General features: G+C 36.6%; 1 protein-coding gene across 3 annotated transcripts in view; it reads right to left on the reverse strand.

The window, feature by feature from the left end:
• Nucleotides 1-2182: 2182 nt before the first annotated feature.
• The window catches only part of LOC107078052 (potassium voltage-gated channel subfamily A member 5), a 40638-nt gene continuing 27358 nt past the window's right edge, over nucleotides 2183-15462 (reverse strand). For all 3 annotated transcript variants that reach the window (XM_069192339.1, XM_069192340.1, XM_069192338.1), the window contains one exon: nucleotides 2183-5122. The gene's annotated coding sequence lies outside the window, so the exon portion shown is untranslated. The remainder of the gene's footprint in view (nucleotides 5123-15462) is intronic.

The following is a 15462-nucleotide window of genomic DNA, read 5'->3' on the forward strand; positions in this document are numbered from 1 at the left end:
TGGATAGATCTCCCGGCTATGAACTTTTGGACGGCTTCCTGGTTTCCCCTTTTCGGATTGTTTTGGACTGCGCCACGCCTCCCCCGAGCACCGGAACACTGCTGTCACGCCTCCCTGTCAGTCATCCCGACCTGATCCTGTCGTGTTTTTCTGTTGCCCTTCTCCAGTCTTTTCCGGATTTCACCGTCTGCATAGTGTCCGAAATACGCACTACACGGGAGTCAGGACCGGCTCCCATTACAGTGCAAGAGTTTTCTTCTTCTTCTATTATAATTATTTTTTAGTCGTTTATTCACATTGTCATAGTTCCTGACAATATTAGTAAGTGCTAGATACATTTCCCATATATTCCTATTCCTATTTTTCATTATTCATTACTTTTAGGGAAATTTTGCTTACGGTTAATGAAGGATTTTTAAACATTTTATAAATGCTATATTAAACAATACTTTACTGCCGATATCCAACTCTTAATGAACTGACCTGTTTATTTTGTGATGTACAATGATGTGGTTCTTCCATGATAAACTACTTGTCTGTAGACTGAAAATAAAAAAATGTTTTCTAGTAATTTAATGGAAAAACAGGGAGATGATTCTTCATTTAATATGAAATGAAAGTAAAGAAATACAGCAATACATGGTTTGAAGTCTTAAAGGCCTTCAGAACTCTCTTTGGAAAAAAACCCAAAGTAATATGATCACTAAGGGAAGTAAATGTGTGTTTTAAGTCACACTACGCAGGAGCTACACAGGGATGTCTGAGAGAATAATCCTGATTTCTTAAGTTGTAATGATCAGGATAATGACAACTACATGCATACACTATGTTAGGAAGTTCAGATAATTGTTTTTTGAGGGAATATACAAAAACTGTAGTATGCTCAAATGTGTAGTGTCACATAATGTAAAGCTATACCTTACAAACAAACAGCACATCAACATTGATCCCTTATTCAAGCAACATTTTCACACAAAAAAACCCAACAAAATATGTATTTTTTATTTTCTGGCAGTTTGCCACAGAAACACATTGTTTTACAGGGCAGATGATAACTGACAACACACAAGTTAGCTTTAAACAGTTTATCTTGTCTTTACAAATATCACTTACATAAACAGGGACTGAATCACTGCAGATTAACCAGCCTTTGCAAAAATATAATATAAGTGTGCCAAAAAAGTAAATTAACACAATATAACACTGTCAGTGGATAACAACATCTTCAAATGAGTATACTGTAGTAAGTAGGCTACTAAAAAGGCAGTGCCAGTAACATGATAAAGGGTTTGTAACCCTTTAAAGTTTGATGATATTGTTTTAAATATTACGTTTTAATAGTTTTAGTCTGATTATCCCAGATTTCCAAATTCTCAGAGATGCCCTATTTAAACTGAAATCAAATCAATGTTTTAAAGCTACATTTTATCCATGTGGGCAGGAATGTAAGAGTTTGTAGTCTATTTTGAAGAAACTGAGAATCTTATTTCTTCATTCCCTGATTGTTGAGGAGTGAAATGATGAGAGCTGTGGAATAAATTTTGTAAATAAATCACATATTTAATAAAAACATCACATATTTAGGAGCCAACTAAAATATTGTAATTCCAGTCATCTTTAGACTTTCCAGTCGTGTTTGAAAGGCTGGAAGGTTGTGTTAGTATGGATATTTGGTCTTGCATGTGGTTTTATAGCAGAAAAAAGGATTCATATGATCGACACCCACACTCAATTAGAGCACAAAGCGGTGAGGCCTCAGACAGTGCTGGAAGGGCAGGTGAGTTAAGCAATCAGAGAGTTCCCTTCACCACAGCCTCTGATTAACCCACCAGCCTGTCGCTGGGAGGTGGAAGAATCTCCAAACAGAAATGTGCCCCAGACCAGAATCAACTTGAGGACTCTGCAGCTGAGAGGCAGTGACATTATTCACCACACCAATAACATGAATGTAGAATTAAAATGCTTTGGTTTTCCCCAAATGTGTTACATTTCAAAAGTTTTCAGCTGTTTTTATAGTGACTGGTTTTGGTCAGGAAATTAAGCTCCAGCCTCTGATTTTGGCACAGATACACTTATTTTATAGTAATTAGTAGGCATGATAGCAAAAGCACTATGTTTGTGAATGCCTTCAAGGAAGGACAGCGTTTAGTCCATATTGTATTAATATTCTTCTTTAAAATTCTTCTAAAAAATATAGCTTTACAACAAAAAACTGTATTCAATTTCTGGTCAATTCTAAGATCCTCTGTATTGAGACAGGCTTAATATGGAACTAATTGGGACACTTTTACCACCATGCTAAATTTACAGTAGTTTCCTATTAAAAATAATAAAACATGGAAAATTGAATTGAAGGAATATTTCAGTGTGCAAATTTAAGTTCGAACTGGTAGTTAAACATTTTTTTGTGATTTCATAAAGTACCAGTGCCTGTTAACAATGAAGAAAAGTAAGTAGAGATGACAGCAAAACAGGAGAGCAGGCCTGTTTACTCTTAAGTGCACAGACACAGTCCAGACCTGGAAGTATGGATTTTTGATGAACATACTCTTGGGATACAATGTACTATATGGAGTAAGGCTTGGAAACACATGCACAGTAAATGACTAAAGCAAAATGTAAGCCTCTTTTGAGGCTGGCCATTGTGGATGTTCCTCTGTGAAAATATGCCTACACAATCCTCAATAGCTGAATGTACTGTAGGCTTTAGAGTATAACCAGTGGTGAGCTTTGTCTTGCTTCCTTTTGTATGCTTTTCTTATACAACAAATGTTCTGTTTTTTGAAACTCTTATTTTTTTAACCTAAAATCTGTTTCCCAGATTTTAATTGAATGAATCAATTCAGTTCTCCAGTTTGGATATTTTAGTTTGATATGCCTGTATTCATGAAGAGTAATGTGAATGAAATATGAATGTTTATAAAGGAGTCAGGTGTGAGACGTTTTGGCTTATCCCACTTGAATGTGAATGTGGACTATACAGTATAACCAACAATGAGTTTTGTCTCCGCTGGTTGTGATCTGTAAGGCAATATGGCTGGGACCCCCATACAGAGTGAAGAGTTAACCAAGGAGCAGCTGCAAATCTGGAGATGGACTGGATGAGAGATATATAAGAATATAAGGAAGAGAAAGGGGGTTATTATATCATTTATACATTTTTGGAAAAACATGTCATGGATGATTAGGAATTAGGAGTACAGTAGCAGAGGTAAAGGAGAACTTGGTTTCTGTCAGCCTTTCTGAACATTTGTTAAAAAAGCCATTTATGATGAAGTATTGATGGTCTCACTGGCTCTCTTCCATTCTCTCCATACTGGAGACAGCACAATGTAACTGAGGATCAGTGCTAATTATGGCCTTGAATCCGGCCAGCCTTACAATTGATCATCGTGGAAAATGCTGGAAAGATTGAAAAGGGCTGACACTACACCAAATAATCCTTTACTGGCAAAAGGATCTAATACATTCCAGTTTTGTTTGTGCTGCAAATTGAATCTGTCTACCTCAAGTGGATAACATTAATTAATTAAAAAGCCAAACTATCAAACAATTCAGGACCGATTAATTTATTTTTGCTTCTTGCATGTTAATTAATTCATTGATTCATTACTAGAAATCTCTTGGCATTTGTTAATGTAAAGGGTGTTTAGTAAACCTCTGAGCCAGCAAAGCTATTGTTTTTTAAGGGTTTTGCCAGGTTTTGATATTAAATTTCAAGAGAGCATAAAAATAAAACATTTATCGACCGCTGTTTCACAGTAAGCTATATAGCGTGGATTTCACAAACACAGAGCTACAGCAGTTACTTTGAGCATGTTAATGGCACATTTGAAAATAATGTAATATACTACAGGTCCGTTTCCTGAGCCTATCATTTCCATAAATACACATACTGTATTGCTCTGCATTAGTACAACCAACGAGGGGGCAGACAGGCCCAGAACCCAGGGTAATTATACAGTGTTAAACGAATGTAAATGGAAAAACGTGAAGCAAAGTTTTCCACTGTAAAAAAACACTCCACAATACAAGCAAGGAGAACGATCTGAAAGACTTCAGAGAGTAAACATGTAGCATCTTTCCACAGGGCAGGCTGAGCTGATAAAGAAGACTATTTTTTTTTTACATACTGTAGAGTAATAAGACTAAAATTAATTCAGACAGCTGCACTGGTATCATTTGAGAAAGCCACAGTTTAGAACAGCCAGGCATCATGGGAAATATTCAGCTCTTAGTCCACAGCATGTCTTCCTGTGGCCACAAGGGCCAGAGGTGGTCAAAGCAGTGATTTCTCCTACTTCAGAAGCATCCCAAATTGCAGCAGGGTTCTAAGCACAGAGATGCATTTTCCTAATCAGGGCAAGTGTGAGTGAAGCAATTAGGCCATAAAATCAACATATTGTACTGGACACCAGGGAATCAAAACACATCCCGTAAAAACAGCAAAAAAAAGTAGTTTTAGCAAGAAGAACAGGGCATAAATTGAGATACAACACTGATGTAAAGTTTTTGCCTTGAAAAGTATCAGCTCCACATTTAGTACAGTACTTTACTTTTCAACCCCCTCTCCCCTTTTGGTAAACATATGAATCGTAAAATATAAAGTATATTTTTTCAATTAAAATCAAACCTTATGACAAAAAAAGGTCAATCAAACGTTATGACAAAAGGTACAAATCCTTTATGTGAAGTATTTTAAAGAAATGTTCTTATTTTCTTAAGGATGACATAGATATCAGGATAACAGAGCACTATGAAATACAGAATAGAACTTCACCATTTGACCTCCTTATTGATATCAGCTGAAACTGCAGAAGCAGAGCTCAGTCACATGTAATGGGAGAGTTGGTCCACCAGTGGGTAAATGTAAAATAGGACTCCAAAAGTCAAAAAGGAGATATCGTCTTTCACACAGTAGGTGCACCTTTCCTGAATTATTCACTGCAGACTTCAACAAGAAATCACTATAAAAATATGTTCATTAATAAATACATTAAAGGCACAAATTTCCAAATACAATTGATATTTCTTTTATGTTTCATTGACAGCAAAAGCGTATTTCACAAGACAAGGGAGGGGTTTTCTGATAGATATGCCTAGAGGACCCACAGCCAGGACCCTGGAAAAAAAAAGAAAATATTTCAGTCAGAATAATCAACAAACATCGGTTCAGTTCAGTTTATTTGTCACATGCACAAGGGAAATGAAATGCTTATTTACATGTACACTCCGATACAAAGACATTACGGGCTTGCCAAACCAAAACAGCAAAATATTCCGTTATTTTAAAATCAGTAAGTACTGTATGTTCTGTGTGATGAAAGCCTGTTTCTGGCACTTTCTGTGGATGTCAGATCCCAGAATGTGGGTTTCCTGTTAAGCTGGTAAGCTTCTGTGGTTCTGCTGAAGTCTATAAAGGGGCTCAGTACTGTACTTGACATGTCCTGTGTTTGGCCAGAACACAGCAGGGTCATGATGTCAGGTGCCAGGTGGAGGAAGAAATCATGCCGCTCGTGACTACTGATTTCAGCTGCAGAATGTTTCATTCCCTGATACATCACCATGTGGCCAGTCTGCGGTTACATACTGTACATATCTAAAGAATTGGCACAAGTTGTGAAATGGTAAATATCAAGTGAAAAAAACTGCATTGTCATGGTGTTTACAGCGAAAGTTCGGGAGGGATGACAACAACCAAGCTAAATCAGACTCAGCTGTCAGGAATTAGCAACCTCTCCTGACATCCATTCCTCACCCAAAACTCTATAAATACCTACGAGATCCCTATCTCTCTCTCGTGCATGTCTCTTGCATCCCACCTCCACCCCATCTCCACCTCTGCACCTGCCCCTTGGTCACCCTGCATGAGGGTCCTGGCCTCCTTGTCCTCAGCCAAGCGGGTTAAGCCAAAACTTTGCTCCATAATCCTTCCATGACGCTTCAATCTTTGGTGTCATCATTCCTAGTGAACTCCTCATTGTCCTATCAGCTACAGTATTGTGTCATAAGGGCATCAACAGTCTTTGGGCATCTTTCCTTTCAGTTTGTGGAAGATAACTAACTGTACTAGAGTATTCGTCAGCATACAGTACTTTAAAATGATGCGGCTTTGCATTAGAAGGTACTGCTTAATGACAATTATAACTAATAGGTTTTATAATTAACATCGTTGTACAATATGTAATAGGTTTATTTCATTCTGAAAAGAGAAGAAAGAAAACACAACGTTTCGGCTGTGGAGCCAATATACTGTATTCTATTGATGAAGATTTGAAGTCTAACATCATAGATGATAAAAATCTTACTAGTACTGGTACTACCTTCTCTTTTCTTCTATGATTCAGTGGGATTGTTTTATGCTTGTTTGCTGCAAGTGAGCCTCTTTGCCAAGTAAGCATTGTAAATGAAACTGTATTCTCAACTAATGTACAGTATCTGGATCAAGTAAGGATTTTTGACTGACATACAGATCTGCTTATCGAAGAATTCCATAATTCACTTCTGCTGCTTTTAAAGCAGTGCACATTTGTTTTGGCTGTGTTTTTTTGTATTTACAATAAAAAATTCTAAACAGAGAATTGTTTTTCTTCCACCTGACAGACGATTGTTTGGAATATATTTAGCCATTGACTACAGTGAGATGATGAGGTCAGTAATACTGCCAGTGATACACTTTCCAGAATGATCCTACTTGCATTGCAAGCTGATATAAATGCTGAAACGCATAACAAGGTTTCATTTAAAAAGGCTCTCAAACTTTCTGTCTGCTAAGTGCTGAATCAATATTGTATCTCCTTCATGAATGTTGTATATCTCTAATGTCTGCTTGCAAAGACAATTTTCTGCCACTTCATCCTGGTTCTCTTAACAGTACCATTGTGTTAGAAAAATTTCATATAAGACATTTTAAGAAGTTATCACACAAACAATCATAATCTCCTTAATGACATTTATTAGTACACTGTGAACTAATCTCTACATATTTTGGCTGTGAAATCCAGGATCACATAATAAATTAGCTCCATATTTTAAATTACTAAATTAAAAAGGTGGCACCACTGCAATTTAATATTATGTTATTATTTAAGAAAAGGCTGTAGAGCTTTTTAAGGCTCAGCTGTTTCTGAATCCAGCACACTGCTAACTACTGGTGAATCAGATACAACTGTTAGATATTGTACCGCTACAATATTAGATGTCATGAAAGGTTACACAGTAACATATAATTAGAATATACTGTGCATGTGCAAAGGTGATAGAACATTTCTACTGCAGTGATATACAGTAGGAAAAGGTGTTTCTCAAGATCTTTGGTTTATGTTTAGGGAGACATTATCCAAGACAACAGAAAATTAGTGTTCTGTTTTTCCTCCCATGTATTTATTTTAGCTTTGTTTTTTTAAAGGTAAACTCACTCAAAGCATTAAACTATTTTCAACCCCATAGTATCTATGAATCCCAACTCAATTCATTTAAAGATACTTTATACTTAGTGATGTTCTGTATTGTTCACAGCACAAGCCCAGCCCAGCACATTAGAGATCTCAATGGTGGCCAACCACCGTCAGAGATGTAGAAATATCAAGATATGAGTCAAATTCCTTCCACACTTTTTCCCAAGTATGTTGAGTTCATTTACACGAGAAAAGGAGTATAGAGTTATTACTTTTTACACCACTCTCACAATTACTGTATGTACAGTAGAATTGACAGTTTTCTTATATAGTGTGTACGGTAGCATTTTTCTTTCAGCCAATCAGCCTGCTTGTTAGATTCACTACACTCCCTATCTTCCAAGCACCTTGCAGTCTCACACCTGAAATAAAACACGTGGACACTCCCTCGAAGGAAACATGAAAAGGGCCAGTGAGCACTTTTCATGTGGCTTGAGAAACCTTAAAATGTTTTTTAAAAAAAACCCACGGACTGCAGTCACCTGTAGAAGAAAGCATGATTGACTTGCCACTGCAGTACTGACTGTAGATCCTATCACAACCTGTAGCATAAACCAAAGGGGGATGGTTTAGTGCAACAACAAATAGTGTTTCAACATTGACACTGTAGAACCAGACCTGATGGGTTTTTTTATGTTTTTGAGTTTCCAATTTGGTGTTTTTTTCCAATCACTTTTTCCTTTTTCCCTCATCTCTTTTGGATGAGGCCAGCTTAATATTTAATGACCTTGGGCTCATTCCTGACCCTCAAGCTGTGAACTGTACAGTATGTGACATTTCAGGAATAACTGAAGAACGGGGAAAACCTTATTAGAAATAAAAATATTTTGTATGGTTCTAATGCATATGCAATGACCGCTTCTAACTGTGTGTTCAGAGCAATAACTGAGTGTGACCAGACACAATGTGAAATATTTTAATTGAGGAGGTAACATTGTGATGGTGCATAAATAGTTCCTACTGTTCCCCTACTACTAGTTCCACCTGCTACCAAGAGATACAGAATCAGTGCCTTTGTAGGTTTTAATCTAATGCTCCAATGTAAAGAGTGAAATACATCAGGACTTTCCATGGTTTAAAAGTTTTCAGAAGCACACACTGTTCATTACCTCTGTGCAAATAATGTTGGCAATATTAATATCAGCATTCTGACAGCTCCACCATTGCCAGACACTGGCTGGATCCATTTAGGCTTTCCTGGCCATCGAATGTGCTGAGTAAGTGACAGTTTGTTTTATAAAGTGAGCTTACTCTTCTCTGGGAATCTGCAGCAGTCATCATTACCGAGTCTGAAACAATGCCCCCTCTCATACTTGACACAGATTCTCCCTTACTCTCATTTTAAAAGTGACTGAAGACAGAGGCAGCAAAAATGCTTTTTATACCAGTCCCGCAGAATAAGGGCCAGTCTAACTCACTAAAACAGCTTTCGTGCTCACATTCAAGCCAACAGGTGAACTTTGCCAAATTTGATTATTTTTTCCAATCACTTTTGCCTCTTTTTTTTTCCTTCATCCCTTTTGGATGAGGTCAGCTTAATATTTAATAATCTTGTACTTGCAGTGAATTAATAATAAATTGATACCATATTCAAAAAGGCGGTTGTTCCTTGTTTAATAAAATATTCACACTGATGTATCTTTCTTGTATGTAACAGGCTTGCAGGGCTGAATGAGTGAAAGGCAATTCAAAGTCTTATTTTTAAGATCAGCATGGACTACCTACTGAAATAATGATGACATAAATATTAAATGTATTGATGATAATAAATACTAATGTAAGACAGGCTTGCAGGTCTGTTGCTGAGGGTTTTAAAGGAGATTCCAGGATTATGTACAATTGGTTACAATATGTGCTTGTGGAAAACCTAGAAATCTAATGAATGATTTAATTTGTTTTAACTGGACTGTGACAACCTAAGCCATTCACAATGTTTTAAATGCAATGCAATGCACTATTCTGGGAAGACACAATCATGGTGTTTTTAGGAGAACCCTGTGATTTATGCAGCATTTGTTTTGTATTCAGTTATATGCACTTGTACATGAACTGCTTCTTGTAATATATGCAAAATACAGAGATGCAGAATTAAGGTGCTAATGCACATGAAGACTTTGACAGACATGCAGAAGAAAAATGTTTTCTGTTTTCTGACCCATCCTTTCCTGACATTTGGTTGCTGTTGTTAGTGACTCACCTAACATCTGTACCAGCACATCTTAAGTCTTAAAGCTTCTCTGATTATTGCATCCATCTGTGACACTAAGAATAATTTGTACCCAAACATTTCAGAAAAATCAGTTAGATATCCAAAAAAAAATACTTGTTATACTATACTTTAAATAGTTAATATTTATGTATTGTTATGATCTGTCGCAAGTTATCTACAGAGCATCAAAAGAAACCAATCACTTATAACTGCTGCACATTCAAAAGTTTTCAGTTAAATGACAAAACTTTGCACGAATATTGTCTTGAACACGCATAACATTGGTTAATTAATTATGTGAATTAACATTTATCATCACCAGGGTTGGTCAGCAGAGGGTCCTGTGTCAAAGTCACAGCCAAGTAATGTGTTGCCTCTTTGGAAGTGGTACTGTACTGTATATGAGGCACACTGCCACATTCCTCTCATATAGCCTGGATAAGCATCTGAACTCTCGGATTGCCCCAGCTCATCCCTGGGAACAGCAGGCAAACTGAACTGGGAACAGTGGTTAGTGTCCCAAACTTGCAAACTGAAGGTTGTGGGTTCAAACCCCAGGTGAGACACTGCTGTGTCTTGAGCAAGAAACTTTGCCTGGATCGTTCCAGTAAATCACTCGGCTGTATAAACGGTTGACTTGGAAATGTGTCGGGCAACTAAATTAGTAGTAGCTAGTATTATCGGTAATGGGGATGTGGAGCATGCTCAGCGTAGCCAGCACACTTTCAGTTGGGACGATATTCGGTTTTGCCCGAGAGTGTGTATGATCCTGCTGGAATGTTGTCATGTCAGAATGAACCCACGGATAGGGCACTAAGTGAGGACCCAGGCCTTGATCAATACAGTGCCATCAACCTCTACAAGCAGAGCAAGAAGACATTCTTGAAGAAGACCATCACTCTGGGAAGATGATGTGTTCGTCTCGAAGATGTGACTCGCGGTCTTCCGGATCAATACCTGCCATTGATAGACTGTGTTTGGCTATTCTTTTATTTGCTAGGATAGAAACTGCTGACTGCGCACACCCCAGATGGCAAGCAACAGAGTCATGAAGCACAAAGGCATGGATCTGTTGATATACAGGGCATTTTGGTCCCATTCTGAGTTTTTCATTCTTTATTTTCAACAGCGTTAAATGCAAAAGGTTTAATCACCACATCCCCTGCACTAACTCAACTCTCTCCTGAATGGGATGATGTCATGCTTACGCAACAGTCAAACCCATTCAAGTGTATCATGGTCAGACACAAATGATCAATTAATCAAAATGATGCCAAAAACATTTAATCAATATCTAAAATCCATTTACTTTATTTCCTAAACACATAGAGTGATAAATGTATTTTGATGCTCATTATATCTTGATTCGTCTTGATGTTTGTGTATTAATAATATATACTGTATACAGTATGAAAATTCAGTTAGAAGTGAAAGTGAAGACAGAAGATCTATGAGCCAATTGAAATGCCAGTGCAACCAAATATAGATAAGTTCTTGCACCCAGAATCATATACAATACAGTTTCTCTCCTACAACACAAATTGATGTGTCCAAATGTCCAGTCCACTCCAACACACACTAGGCGGCAACATACAGGAGAACCAGTTTATTCAGAAAATCTTAAAACAGGTTCAGATTCAAGGCTTGGAGGATTTCTTTATCCTGGTGTTTGTTCAACCAACATTCTCAGTTACGTAGCTGGTCTAATAATTTAATTAGGTGCACCACTGGTGTTTTATAGGTAACTGTACCTTTGGTGAAGTGAATATGTTGTTCAAACATCAGTAAAAACATATACATAGCATATATGTCTAATTTAGAAAAAAATATAATAATTGTTAATTGACTAGTCATGTTAGAATAAAACCCAGAAGATATATGGCCCATTAGGAGGTCAGTGAGTCTTAAATTGTTAATAAAATGACCACAAATAAGGCTCTTGCTTTACATTAAGGATTATGTTATAATTATTTTTTGTACATAAACTGTGTTTTGCAATTTAAAACTCAATAAGTTCTAGTAAAGTAATTGGGCTTATGAATATCTTACAACTAAAATCGACAAAAACATTCAGTTTACAACATTTTAGTTGATGAGCAGTGAATATATAAGGAATGCATGAGGCCTGAAAAAAGCCAATTTCTTCCAGTTACCTCTAGCATTATCTCCACCAGTAAGCTACTGTACGCAAGTAGGTGTGGAATGCTATGGTTGAAAGTGTACATACTGTACATTGGCCAAGACCACTTAGTAGGATACTGGTATCCCCAAAATGGCCCTGTGCAGTAAGATTAATATAGTATAACAAGGAGCCCTAAGCAGTGATGTGCAGTTGGTTGAGTGACTTAAGAGTAGAACTGGAATTAGGTTACTCATGATTCAAGCAGGGTTATTCCTATAATGACAATATATTCGCTTTGTGTATTTTAATTTTACTTGAACCGAGTCTTATTAGTTTACAGACAAAACACTAAGATACACACAGAACTTAGGCCTCTCACGACTGTATTAAGTCCCATGGGGAAACAAAACACACACTGTAAATTTTAATCCCAGGGCTCATTGGACTTCATGGCAAACATTGACTGCTGTGTCTTGTTTAGTACCTGCGATAACACCTGTAGTAATGTGCCTTCACCTCAATGGGCCATAGCCCTCCTGTAGGGCAGCACATCAAATCAGTGACACTGCAGGTGAGAATGTTTCTGGAACATATCTGCTTGTTTCCAGCCATTGTGGAAGATTGATGCATTGGGTAGCGTGACATGAAACATCACACATGCTGTACTGTACTGTATGTCAATCCCCAGACTGCTGAAAATCCAGAATGTTTTCTGGTTTTATTTTTTATAAAGATTTAACAAAAAATACAAAACTTGTTAAAGAAGTAATCATTAAAGACTTTTGAAAAAAAAAAACAGATTTAGAGAGGGCAGCTACCAAAGTGTCAAATGCAAGTCTTTACCATTTCAAAGGACACACTAACTACTTTTCTTTAACCTAACAAGCTCTGTGAGGAATTCGTATATACACAACCATACCAATTATTAATTCAAAGAGAAAATGGTCAATCCAAACCACTACTCACTTATACTTATCAGTTACTCCTGCAGCATGTACCAGGTAAAACTATAAACTGAACTCTTTGACACTGTGTTGTGGCACTCTCTAATGGCAGTCCTTTCATGATAAATCCACTTTCTGCACTGTGTAATGATACATGCTTTAAGTGATAAGTACTCAAAACATGCAATTTGGTGTTAGTTTTGAGTGTTTGGCTTTTTTCTATCAGATTCATGTCAAAGTAATTGTACACAGAAATAGAGAATTACCCTAAGGTCCAATACTTCTACAGCGCTTTAAGGGACTCTAAGGAAGGATCTGTTCTTAGTCACAGGATTTGGTTCTATTTTGACCTTATTCTAAAGCCTGTAATAATATAGTAGGGCTACCTTAGACTTTAGCTGTGTAGACAGTGGTGCTGCAGAAGAAGTGCTCGGTGAACTTCACACTGCACAGGGACATAAGCCAACAGTGACTGGACAGCAAGGCTCCAACTGAGAAAGACTTTCCTAGCAGTCTTTCGACACGAGGCAGTGACAAATAGAGCCATAATATTGCAGACAGTCTTTGCTTTGTACCCGAAAATGGAGTGTCCAAAGTTCAAAAGAAATACACTGCATATACCGTGCTCTGTTCTACCATCAGAAACAAAAGACTTGTAGAGAAAAAAACACAAAATCCCAGTACATAAAATGCACCTAGCCCTACATTCTTTTTTTGTCTCATTTAACACAAAAGAGTGTATATGCTGTATATATGTAACACGTGTACTGTATATGCTACATTTTCCATATTTAAAATGCACAAAAGTCAGTTCTTTGTCTTGCTAATCACTTATTTTTATCAGAAGTTCAGCAGTGGAGCAGACTGGAATGGGTTCAAGTTGAGTATCTTTACTAAGGAGTATAGAGACATCAGAGCAGGGGTTACTGGTCCTGGAGAACTGCACACCAGCTAGTTTTCATTCCAGTTGAGCTGAATTACATAACTGAATCCTTAACTGAACTAACAAGACCCTTGATGGGAATATTATTTATGTTCTACTCCAAAACTATTAACAAATTAACATTTTTTTATTCACTTATAAAATCCAAAAGTTAAAAGGCAATTGTCAACATGTCTAAGAGCTGAAAATTAAAACTATCATACAGTTCAAATTAATTTAAAATTTCATTACCTTTCAATATAGTAGAAAAGACAGTAGGATGTTACCCTGCTTGAAATTGCCTGCTTCCCTCATTTTGACAGCGTATAAGAAACATGCAGAAATGTTTTCAGAAAAAAAATACAAACAAAAATCATAATACTGTACTTTTTGTTCTTTCATTCTTTAAAAAAATGCTCAAAATGGTAAAAAAAAATCTGTTGTCATGAAATTAAATGGATGATGGTGAAAATGAATGTCTGAAACTGTAGACTTCATCACAAAAGTTTGTTTACTCAATATAAACTTCCTAAATATATTTAGAATTGCTGTAACTTGACTTCAAGTGAATTGCATTTGTTTGTTTGGAGAAGAATTTGACAGAACTTGATCTTACTAGTTACTTACGTAGCTCGTATCCAGTAGATGGCACTAGTACTCCACATTTACACACACATCACAGCTGTACTTGCTAGGATATTGCTTGCTGTTTGCATGTAGGTCACTCAACTATCATTTCTATCATATTTTTTAGTTCAATTTCCTACATCAGTAGAGTGCCAAAATGGTGACAAAATATGCAGATTTAAACACGAATCAATTACCTAATTAAACATTAAAAAACAAATGTAGTACAGTATAATTACAAAATAATGCTTCTGAACAAAATCTCTGAGGAATTAGAGCAGTGGGATACCTTAGATTCATTGTATTTTATCTCTGGGAGTTAATTTGCACAGTAATATGGAGCCTTCCTGTTTCACAGTGCTCTGAATACCAGGGTACCAGGGCTCTAGAGCTCCCAATGAAAATTTGTGATTTTGTCCTGTTGTCACGTTTTGAAAGTATTGCTGGTCTAAAAAGAAAATGTATCACATCTTGGCACAAATTTTACAAAGAATCTGTTAAATTTTCATTAAGTGTTCAGATAATTAGTAAATCTTCCTAAGTTAACAGAAGCATGGAGTTGATTCTGTGGCAAATGTGAGGAAAATGTATTATTTTTGTGGTATTTAATACTATTCAGATCATTTAAAATTATAATTACACCTGCCTAAAACTGATATTTATAGCAGAACACGTAAGTCACCAAAAATAAATTAAATAATTAGAAAACAAATAATGGTTGACATAATTCAGGAACAAATGGTTGCATACAGTGCCTAGCAAAAGTATTTAGATCTTTTTTGTTTGTTCCTTGTTTTTGCAAAGCTTGTAGTCATGATGCTTTGAAGTAGCCATTAATATTTGTTATGTACATAAATAAAGATGTAAGATTCAACAAAGAAAGTAACAATCAGTGATAAGTATGCAGGAGAAGTACAAAACAGATCAGATATACAAACGTTTAAAGTCTCCCTGAGAATCTTGAAATCGATCATTAAGAAGTGAAATGCAGACACTGCCTAGAGATCAGGATGTTCCTCTAAACTGAGTGGTCGGGGAAGGAGAAAACTTGTTACTGTATGGATGCCAAATGAGGCCAAGTTTGACTTTGAGGGCTCAGAGGCTGAGATGAGAGAAAATGTCCACATAAATAAAACGTCTAACATCCCACACGGGGATGATAACAAAACTAAAAAAAATGT

The sequence above is a fragment of the Lepisosteus oculatus genome, chromosome 7, assembly GCF_040954835.1.
Source record: "Lepisosteus oculatus isolate fLepOcu1 chromosome 7, fLepOcu1.hap2, whole genome shotgun sequence".
Taxonomy (NCBI): Eukaryota; Metazoa; Chordata; class Actinopteri; order Semionotiformes; family Lepisosteidae; genus Lepisosteus; species Lepisosteus oculatus.